This window comes from Sceloporus occidentalis, unplaced genomic scaffold, assembly GCF_023333645.1.
Source record: "Sceloporus occidentalis isolate IW3139 unplaced genomic scaffold, rSceOcc1.0.p SCAF_3, whole genome shotgun sequence".
NCBI classification, from domain to species: domain Eukaryota; kingdom Metazoa; phylum Chordata; class Lepidosauria; order Squamata; family Phrynosomatidae; genus Sceloporus; species Sceloporus occidentalis.
Genome location: NW_028316983.1, coordinates 6,085,863 through 6,096,936, shown reverse-complemented (window position 1 = coordinate 6,096,936; position 11,074 = coordinate 6,085,863).

The following is an 11,074-nucleotide window of genomic DNA, read 5'->3' as shown; positions in this document are numbered from 1 at the left end:
GGGGGTACTGTTAGTGCAAGAGAGGTTTTCAAGTGAAGATTAAGCAGCAATGAAAAGGAAGAGCTAATTGGCTTGAGGTGTTTCTTCCGCAGTATTAGCCAACTTAGTAAATCCACTCCAGAGTACACCTGGAAGCACCTGTGGGGGGAAAGAGTTGGCTGCTAGTTGGGTTATGTCTTTAAAAGAAGAAGAAAATTGGGAAAGCAATTATAAGTAGTTTACCAGGGTGTCTTATAATGGGGATAGATTTTGCTACGCCTTCAGGGACTCTTGTAAATTTGAGATTATATTTCCGCACCTCATTACTCAAGTGCTTCTAAGTTTTCTCTCTGACTTTCCAGATTTATCTCTAACTCTTGCTTTCTTCTTTTTGGCTGTCAGATCCTGGAGTACAGTCTCTTGTTGTTGAAGTCTCCTTTCCATTTCCTGTAATCTATTCCCCTGTGAGCGTAATCGTGTTCTGTACAGATGATAACTTATTTTCCTTGTGAGTCTAATCAAGTTCTTTACAGATGATAACTTATTTTTCACATCCACGATTTCCCTGGCAATAGTCATAATATCTTCTAAGCTTTTATCATTCTTCTTCTTCTGATCTCTGCCAGCCAAATTTTTCATCTAAAAACCTTATCATTTTCTTTTAAGCTGTCTCCCAACGTCTTCGCTTTTTCAATGCTTTTCGCAGCATTCTTTTGTCAAAGGGAAAGAAATATACAGCAAAGACCCATTTAATCATCTCCACCTCTTTTTTCCTGCTTCACAGAATATTTCTTTGGACCTTTCCAGTCTTGTCCCATTCTTGCTGCATGCTGGATCAATCTGACCCATAAACACTATAAAAAGGAGGAAAAGCAAAGCAAACCTCAATGGAGAATTCAAAGGTATAGCCATGTTAGGGGCTGTTCAGACCAGCAGTTTGGACTGGGTTTGGGTGGAGTTGGGGAGTAGTGACCGTGCACCGTGCCGCATGTCATGGCGCTCCTCCAGCAGGGTACAAAAAGGACAGATTGGGGCCATGACATGCGGTTGCTATGGCCCCAATATGGCTGAAACAGGGGCAGCTGCATGCCACCCTTTGGAGCTGTCTGTACAGCCCCTAAGTCTGTAGAATCTGTACGTAGAGAGATCTTGTAGCACCTTCTTCTTTCAGTTAGTCTTAAAGATGCTGCATGATCTCTCTACGTACTCAGTGGAGGATATATACAATGACTACAGGACTCGTGTTGTTAACTCTACAGTGCTATATAAATAAAGTATAATAATAATGAAGTATAATAACTGCCTTTGAATCGATTTTGATTTGTGGAGACCCTATAGATGAGACACCGCCAGTTCCTCCTATGCTCACTTGCTCTGCTCAGGTCCTGCAGGCCCAGGCTCAAAAGACACAATCAAAGCACTCCTGACAGATGGCCATCCGGTCTCTGGTTAAAACCTCCCAAGATGGAGACTCCACACCAAGGCAGAGTCTTCCACTGCCTAACAGCAATTACCACCAGGATGTTCTTCCTAATCTTGAGGTTGAATTTCTTTTCCTAGAGTTTGAATCCATTATTCTGTGTCCTAGTCTCTAGACAACAGAAAACATGCTTGCTCTGTCCTCAATACGTTGCCTTTGAGTCGGCCCCGACTCATGTTGATCCTGTGAATGAGACATCTCTAAGACCTCCTATCCTCCACTGCTCTGCTTAGGTCTTGCAGATTCAGGCCGCGAGCTCCCTGACTGAGTCTATCCATCTAGCATGTGGTTTCCCTCTTCTTCTTGCCCTCTGCCTTCCCTAACATTGGCCCGGTACATACCTCGCTGAAGGTCTGGGCTGGAGGCCCTTTAAGATGCCCTTGTCACATTCTAGGGCCGGTTTTTCTGCCGGAAGGAAGCCGCAGCCTCCAAACCGCGAGGCTTCCCACCGGCAGAATCTATGTCGCGGTGGTGGTGTAACGAGTGCGCCACAGTGTGCCACTGGCACACTCATTATACAAGTCCCGTGCGGCGCTGTGCAGATGCCATGTGGTGTTTGCATAACAATGGCGGCACCCGTATGTACAGGATGCTACCATTTTGATGCCATCATCATGTGCTAGGGTTGAGGGGTGCGTGGAAGTGCCGCCCCGAGGCAACCCTAGCATGTGACAAGGGCATCTTAAAGGGCCGGTATGTACCGGCTCAAAATTGTCTTTCCTAATGTCCTGCCTTCTCATGATGTGGCCAAAGTACAACAGCCCCATCTTGGTCATCCTGCCATCCTTGGTCATCCTGGCATCAAGTTCAGGCTTGATCTATTCTAGGACCCATTTGTTTGTCTTTCTACCGGCCCATGGTAACCTCAGCATGCTTCTCCAGCATCACATCTCAAATGAATTAATTTTCTTCCAATCTGTTTTCTTCACTGTCTAGCTCTTGCATCCATACATGGTGATAGGAATACAATGCTCTGGACGATCCTTACTTTAGTGTTCATTGTTATATCTTTGCTTTTTATGATCTTGTCTACTTCTTTCATAGCTGCCCTCCCCCAGTTCTAGTCTTCTTCTGATTTCTTAACCGCAGGTCTCCATTCTGACTGATGATTGATCCAAGGTATCAGTAAACTTTGGCTATTTCAATCTCATTGTTTTCTAGATTAAATTTATGTAAATCCTTTGTATTAAATACTGTGGCTGGCATTCTGCATTGCAGTTATTGATTTGTAATCTAGAATTACAGATCCACAACTGCTTAGTATTCAATGTAATCTTACTGTAAGGCTATGTAAGTGCCCTCCCTAAGCTCTCCTTAATGGTCAGGAGCCACATTGGGCGAAGCAGGAACGTTCAGTTACCAATTGGGGTGAAAGGAAGATGATGTTTCCAGCACCTTCCTATTAGCAAGTGAGGCTACAACTATCAGAACAAGGACTCTTGTTGCAATTCTTCGTTGCAGCCTAGCTTAAAGTGGGAGGGAATGGGAAAAGTCATCTTCTTTTTTTAAAAAAAATTGTTTGAAATTTGTCTTTTTAAGAGAATTGTTTCTTTAATTGTCTTTTAATACAGTGTTGGATTATGATTCTGGAGACCAGGATTCAATTCCCATCTTGGCCATTGAAACCCATTGGGTGACTTTGAGCAAATCAAATGCTCTCAGCCACAGGAGAAGGCAAGGGCAAACCTCCTTTGAACAAATCCTGCCAAGAAAACACCATAAAAATAAACTATAATAATAAAAATAATAATAATAAATACTCTTCAACTGTCCGAACTCGGTAGGGGCAGTCCCAGTTAATCCTTTCTCGCTTCACTTTTTCAGCTGTTTTTAATATGTCTCAGTTTCACTTTTCTCCTTCCACTTCCTCCCTATGCCCTCTTACTTCAGTTGCTGAAAACAGTGTTCAAAGTGCAATTGTAGTTTGTATTTAATTAAATCAATTATATTTTGTTTATAATACAAGTGTTTTTTTGTCTAAATCTCAGTTACTTGTGGATACCAAATATGTCTTGCAAGTTTCTTTATTACATATACAAACAGCTGCAAATAGTTTAAGTGTACTATTTCAATCTTTATTTACAGTCAGTCGACTTGGCAAGACATGCTATAACTTAAAACCATATAAAATAGAAAGGTTACATAAAAGATATAAGAAGTTTACATAAAATTAAATTATCAGCTTGGGTCACAACACTGGAGGTTATTACTGGTTATATAATTATACATCTAATTCTAGGGTATGTTGCCATTAGTCTGACCCCTTTTTGATAGTTTTGACAGACAAGGTAACATTCATGCATTTATCTTACAACAGCATTTTAATATACAACGTTTTGGAATAGCCCAGCTTACAGCTAAATAAGGGGGCAATCAGCTGGTTACGGTACTGGCTATAAAAGACACATGAGAACAAACTGTGTGATAGAGTTTCAACTACTTCTGGTCCACCATTGTATTATACATCTGTGTGTGTTTGTGGCTTAATACTAATTGATTAACTTAAAGGATGTGCCCATTTGATTCGCTTACCACTTGATTCAGTATCTGATCCGAACTGACGAATCGGTTCAGTGGCAGAGCGTGGTTCCCATTACATTTGTGCCAGGGACAAGAGGCCAGGGACTGGAGAGGCCAGGGAAGCTGGGGACTGGAGAAGGCTGCGGTCTGGAGAGGCCAGGGAAGCTGGGGACGTCACAGGGAGCAGATTCGAATCCTCATGTTGGTTCACACTTGGCTGAATCGTGTTATTTCAAAATAAATTGATTCAACAAAAAAGAACTGGAAAAAAACAGTGTCTTTTTGATGCAGGTTAAATGGGTCAAGATCATGGCCCCCCTTTCGGAATAATTTCAAATTCAAATTAAGTGGGGACCAGGGTCATTTGAGTCGGTTTGAATTGATTCACAATCCAGTTAAAACTGTAGTGGGAATGAGCCCTTAACAAGGGGAGAGGAGAGAGGAGAGGACACTTTTTGCTCTTCCCAGGAGGCTCAGGCAAAAGCAAAATGCTGCAGCTTCTCCCTTGTGTGCACTTCCTCATTAGTAACTTTTCCCATCATGACCACACTCTGATGTTGCTTGATCACATATATCCCAGTTTTGAAATGATATGGAGAATATGCAATTCAGGATGCTAGCATTAGTCTACCTAGTGTGAACAAAATGAAGGCAACTGCATTGGGGCTGGAGGTCAATTGTGGGAAATGTAGTTTGTTGTGGCAACAGAGCCCTCTGACAGAGAAGGCTAAATGTCTCACAAAATGACAATTCCCTGAGTTCCTTTGCATTGAGCCATGGTTGCTAAGTGGTGTCAAAATGGATTATTTCTGCAGTGCGGATGCAGCCCAGGAGAAAGAGAGAGAGAGAAAAGACCATGTTGGAGTAATTGGATGAAATAACACCCCAAGAGCAAAAGCACACTTAACACACCAATCTTGTGTAATTTCAGGGACACAGGGTCTCGCAAAAGGTCTCATTTGCAAACCGCCATGTTCTGCTGAAAGAAAACATTGAGATATCTGTGAGCTTGTGAGGCTCTCTGTGTTTGTGTTCAAATGGAGTGGCATTTGCTATTCACATTCCTAGCAAAAGCCCCTTTGGAGTCTTGTAATTGGTAAATGACTACTTTGGCACAAAAACGCCCCTGCCCAGTCACTTAACCTATGGCTTTTTCAGTCATTGTCACAGGCTGCAAATTATACCTGTTTGCCTTCTCATTTCTCACTGTTGTTTTGCTTCCCAGGTGGACAGTTAGTGCATTGTTCTCCAAATGTCTCCCTAACAAAGTTACAAATCCTTCTCTTGAAAAGCTGCTGTTTAAAAAAGAAAGCATGAGAGAAAGGTTATTTCCCCTCTGCTGAATTTTGCTTTCTCTCCATCCAAGGGATGCTTGGGGAACAGGGCATTTTCTGACAGTCTGGCATTTTTTACCCTTTTTAAAAGTCTCTTGCTTTCAGTCATCAGGAGGGGGAAAAAATCCTCCTACCAAGGACAGTTTGATGAAAATCTCCCATCTAGGATGCAGAAATGCTTGCTTTGCACATCACTAGGTGACAAGGCAAGGTGAAATGATGGATGTTCTTAGTGAAATTTGTGGGGGATTCCCCCCAAAATTGCACCACATATTAAGCCCAGGAGAAGCTGCTGATGCTGATGCTAAGGAAGCAGTGCTGAACAGAGAGCCAGCATGGTGGGATGCTTTGAGTGATAGACTAGGAAACACTGGGTGACCTTTGGTGAGTCACACTATTTCAGCCTCAGAGGAAAGGAAGGGCAAACAAATTCTGCCAAGAAAACCCTGTGATAGGGTTAGAGTTGTCATAAATCAGAGGCTGGATGGCCATGTGTCGGGGATGCTTTGATTGAGCGTTCCTGTATGGGAGAATGGGGTTGGACTGGATGGCCCTTGGTATCTCTTCCAACTCTATGTTTCTTTGAAATCAGAAATGACTTGAAGCCACACAACCACAGTGCTGAACAACAACAAGACAGCATCGCAGCTGCCACCCTGACAATTTCTGAATCTCTCAACATTCCTGTTCTGATCACATTTTGTCATGCCCTCCAACTTTTGTGCAAGGCAGTCCTGAATAATCCTCTGTCATCCTACTTTTTCAGCTGCTTTTAAAATCTCCCAGTTTCTCTCTCTTCCACCCTCTTCTCCCATCATCCCTGTTTTACTTCGATTGCTGAAAACTGTTCAAAATGCAAAAGTAGTTTGCAAACAACTAACTCAGCAGGGAGGTGAAGTCCTTCCTTTCCCAGGAGGCTTGTGCACATCCCCATTAATAACTTTTCCCCTCTTGACCACACTGAGATGTTGCTTGGCCACATGTGTCCTAATTTTCATTTCTGAAACGTTAGTGGGTATGCTTTTGTTTGTTACTTCTGTAACTAAAATATGTGTTAGATCAGGTTGGCACCCTCACTGCATTTGCAGGGTTGCTAATGAAGATTTTTGTGCTGCTGTTTAGGGTGGTCTCCAACTTCTTTATAATTTCTTTATTCTTTTACTTGTTTAATTTCTCACCCAACTGTGCCATTCCAGAATCCTGACCACCTTAATATAGCTTTGTATTCATGAGTGTGTTTAATTCTTTTACCAAAAGAAAAATAAGAAAGATACTTGAGCATATGACCACCATCACATCTCCTGGCACTGAAATCTGCCCAAAGGAGTATTGTCTTTGGTATGAGAGCCAGGGTTTGAGTCTTGGACTATGACTCTAGAGACCAGGGTTCGATTCCCAGCTCAACCATGAAACCCACTGGGTGACCTTGGGCAAGTCACATGCTCTCAGCCTCAGGGGAAAGCACATCATCCTCAGGGTCACCAAGAGTGAAAGTCGACTTGAGAGCAGTTAACAACAATAGTAACAACTGTCATAATAGGCGAGTATGGCGTAGTGGATTGAATGTTGGGCTACAGCTCTGGAGATCAGAGTTTAATTCCCCAATGAGCCATGGAAACCCACTGGATGACCTTGGGCAAGTCACATATTCTCAGCCCCAGAAAATCGTATGATAGGGTCATCTTTGGATCCCCATAAGTTGGAAATGACTTGAAGGCACACGACAAAAAGAACCACTGCCACCTATTAGAGCTAATAATGTTCAGTGCTGAATTTGCCTTGTCCTACTCCCACAGTGCACAGAGTTGTCATTTTTTAAAGTAAAGTATCTGCCTGCTATGTAAAGTTAGGTTTCTGCCATGTACAGTACCTTTTCCCTGAATTCTTTCAAACCAAAAAAAGAAAAGAGAGGTGAAAAAAGGAGGCCTGTGTTAATTTCCAAGGAGGAGGGAGGCTAACTGTACTGATTTCTCCCCCACTGAGATGAAGGTGACTTTAAAACAGAACTCCTGAAGGCAGAAGGTAATTGCAAACCCAGAAAAAGTCCTCAGTGCCGTCAGCAGCTCCTTGGCTAGTTAATTTTACATGAAGGAATGGAGTCGTTCTCTGGTGACAGATCACCTGGCACTTTCGTCACCTAATGACTGCCTCTGTGATGAAAGAGCCGATTGGGCTGCTTTTGCAAAGCAAGTAGCGTAGGTGGCTGTGGTCGTGGTGGTGGGGGAACAGGGGGGCATGCCTTTAAACTCTGCAACTCATTTTGAGATTAAACCCATCTCTTCTCCCACTGGAAATTTTATGACCAGGGGTGGTAGCTGTGTAAGTCTGCCAAAGCTAAAATAACAAAGGCGGAGATCCAACATCGAGGAGACAGAGTATAACTTTGCGATCACAGAGTCACACGGCAGTGGCGCAGTGTCATGAGTCAATTTGGAACTTATACAGCCAAACGTGCAGTCTGCAACCTTTGATGATGCAAATGCACACCGATCCACAACCTGGCACATAACACATGCATATCTATGTGCAACCATGTGTGATGCACATCAGGGTGACCATGCACGTGAGACATGGCCAACCCCGTATTTTTGCAAACTTGAACTGCATATGGCCATTCCACAATGGACAAAAATGCCCAACAGTTTGCAAAGGAGAACTTAGATGTAAGATACCAATGTATACAAGTCAGCATCATAGAGTGTCGGACTAGGACTCTAGTGGCCCATTTACACTACAGAATTGTAACACTATCATTCTACTTTAACTGCCATGGAATTTTGGGATTCTATTGGATCCTTGGATTGGCAGTTCAGGGAAGGATGCTTAGACTTCTCTCCCAGAGAGTTCTGGTATCCCACCACACTATAAATCCCAGGATTCTATAGGACAGAACCATGATGATTAATTGTAGTAGTCAATTGCCATAATTGTGAACAGTACAATCCCTGTATTCTTGGGGGATATGTTCATGGACTTACAGTGGAAATGTGAAACCCTATTGAAATGAATGACTTCTGATGGATGTTGACCAAAGAATCACACTGGAGGACCTAGAGATTCCTAGAGAGAACACCTCTCTAGGCATTTCTAGGTCCTCCAGCATGACTCTGTGGTCAACTTCTGCCAGAAGCATACCAAAGAATTGTGCTGGAGGACCTGGAAAATGCCTAAAGGGAACTCCCCCCCCCCTTTTTTTTTTTTTGCTATTCATTGGGGTTTTTTTTTTTTTTTTGTGCCTTCAGGTTGTTTCTCACAGTGATCCTAAGGCAGACCTATCTTGTTTGTTTGTTTGTTTTTAGCAAGTTTGCCATTGTTTCCCCTTGAGGCTGAGAGCATGTGACTTGCCCAAGCTTACCAAATGGTTTTCATGGTCTAGCAGGGGGACTGAATCCTGGTCTCCAGAGTCTCCAGACCAGCTACCACTGATTTTGTGATGGAGAAGATCTTTCTCAGGCTAAGATACCAGACAGCCACCTGAATTCAAAACCAAACAGCCTCCCCCAAGGAATAGCTCAGGAAAAAAATTTTAGACAGCATTTCCCATAATTTCAACACCATGGAATCATGACCAGAATCATCAACACCAGAAGGAACCGAAGATGTCTGGGAGAAACAGGTTCAGGCAGACCATAGAAAAGTTCCTGCCTTGATATGTCAGAACATCTGAAGGGTGAAAAGCTGAAGATGTCTTGGTGTTGGTCCCTTGAGGTATTCTGGGATCTTTAAATCAAGATAGTAACTTTCCTAAATTCTACCTGAACCTTTGTCCTCCAAGACTGTTAGGTTCTTTCTGGCTGGTGGTGATGGGACTTGTAGTGCATTTGCCTAGAAAGTGGTTGCCTGGGAAATACTAAGCAAAGTGGAGAAATCTATTTTACAGATGGCTGGGAAGATAAATACTTTAAGGCAGTGGCATCTAGGGTCTCTGATGCCAATGGGGCACTAGGCTAGGCTCAGAACATGGATAGCTCCTTTACTAATAGTTATTAGTAAATAATAATAATAATTATTAAAATGCACAGGACAATTTGATGAAGAGTCGGCATTGCAAGCTTAAAAGACACCAAACATTTAAAATAAAAAGTACAAAAGTACAAAAAGCACCCCATAATTTAACATGCAGTAACCAATGTTATTGCCAAGCTAGTATAAAAAGTAAAAAACAAACAAAACTCTTTTACATTATAGGTAAATTTCTAAGTTGCCAACATTAAATCAATTCAATACTTTGAGTCTCCATGGCAATTTGTGGCAATTTTACCTAACTCTCTCTTTCTAACCTTTTCTTTTTTGCAGCCAAGGCAAAAAGGGCTACTTTATGTGTTACATAGTCATCGGTATCACTCAAAAGAAATTGAACAGATTCTACAAGAGAGTTTCTACTTCCATGTGTCAGAAAGAGTATGGGTCACAATTCAGGGGACAAATTAAATGTAATGCACAATGTCCTCCACCTGACATTCACTACAAATACATAGACTGTTTTCAAATAGCACCTTATTACAGGGTCCGTCTCTAAAGCTAGGTTTTAAAGCTGTTATTGCAGCTATCTAAAGCTACCGAGCTATGTTGCTAACATGCAACCATATTACAGAATTGCGATGATATGCAATGGGATGACACCACATAATATGTCCTATTGCACAATGAGGACTCCTACCACAATGTTATGCTGGAGCAAATTTGTTTTCTGCAATTCCAGAGAATAAGTCCTGGAGCAATGAGTTCAAACTACAGGAAAAGAGATTCCCACTTCAACTTTGGAAGAACTGAGAGCAAGAGTGTTTGACATTGGTATATGCTGCCTTGGAGTATGATGGAGCCTTTTTCTTTGGAGCTTTTTAAACAGAGGTTGGATGGCTTGTGTATTCCTATATGGCAGATGGGGGTTGGACTGGATGGTCCTTGAGTTTTTTTCCACCTCTATGAGTCTATGAAAGATGCGGACATTTATCCCAACCAAATAGAGGCTACACATGATTTTCCATTGCTCTCTATTCTGGGTTAGTAGTGCCTTGTGGCTCTGTCAGGGGCCTTTGTCTCCCTTTTCTTGTGCTGTCATTGCTCAAGAGTAGCTTGTCTTACAAAGTGCCATACTAGCGCACATCACGACTCTTGTGCAATAGCCACGCTGCTTGTTCCACTTGTACAGTGGTTCTGAGGAGACAGCTATAAAAAGGCTGCCCTCCTAGGAATATGACTATTTCACAATGCCGTAATTCTAAACTGCACACTCATACATTGCAATGGGTTCTTGTAGCACATTTGAGACTAAAGGCCCAAACAGACGGGCCAAAATAAAGCAGCTTTGGGTCACTTTGGATGTATGCTGTTTAAATGATGCATGCATCCTAAGAGGCCAGAAGCTGCGCTAAAGTCCTAAGGCACTGGAGCGCAGCTTTGGCACAGCTTCTGGCCTCCTAAGATGCATGTGTCAATAAACAGCATACCTCCAAAGTGACCCGAAACAGCTTTATTTTGGCCTGTCTGTTTGGGCCCTAACTGAGCTCTAATCTGTCCTGCTGAAATAGTGCAGTTGGATATCACTTTAACTGCTGTGGCTCAATACTGTGGAATCCTGGGATTTGTAGCTTGTTGTGGCAGCAGAACACTCTGACAGAGAAGGCTAAATCTCTCACCAAACTACAAATCCCAGGTTGTATAGTACTGAGCCATAGCAGTCAAGGCAGTGTCAAATTGCATTATTACTGCAGTGCAGATGCAGCCTGAGTCTTGGCTGACTCGTGAACAGCAGCAGTTC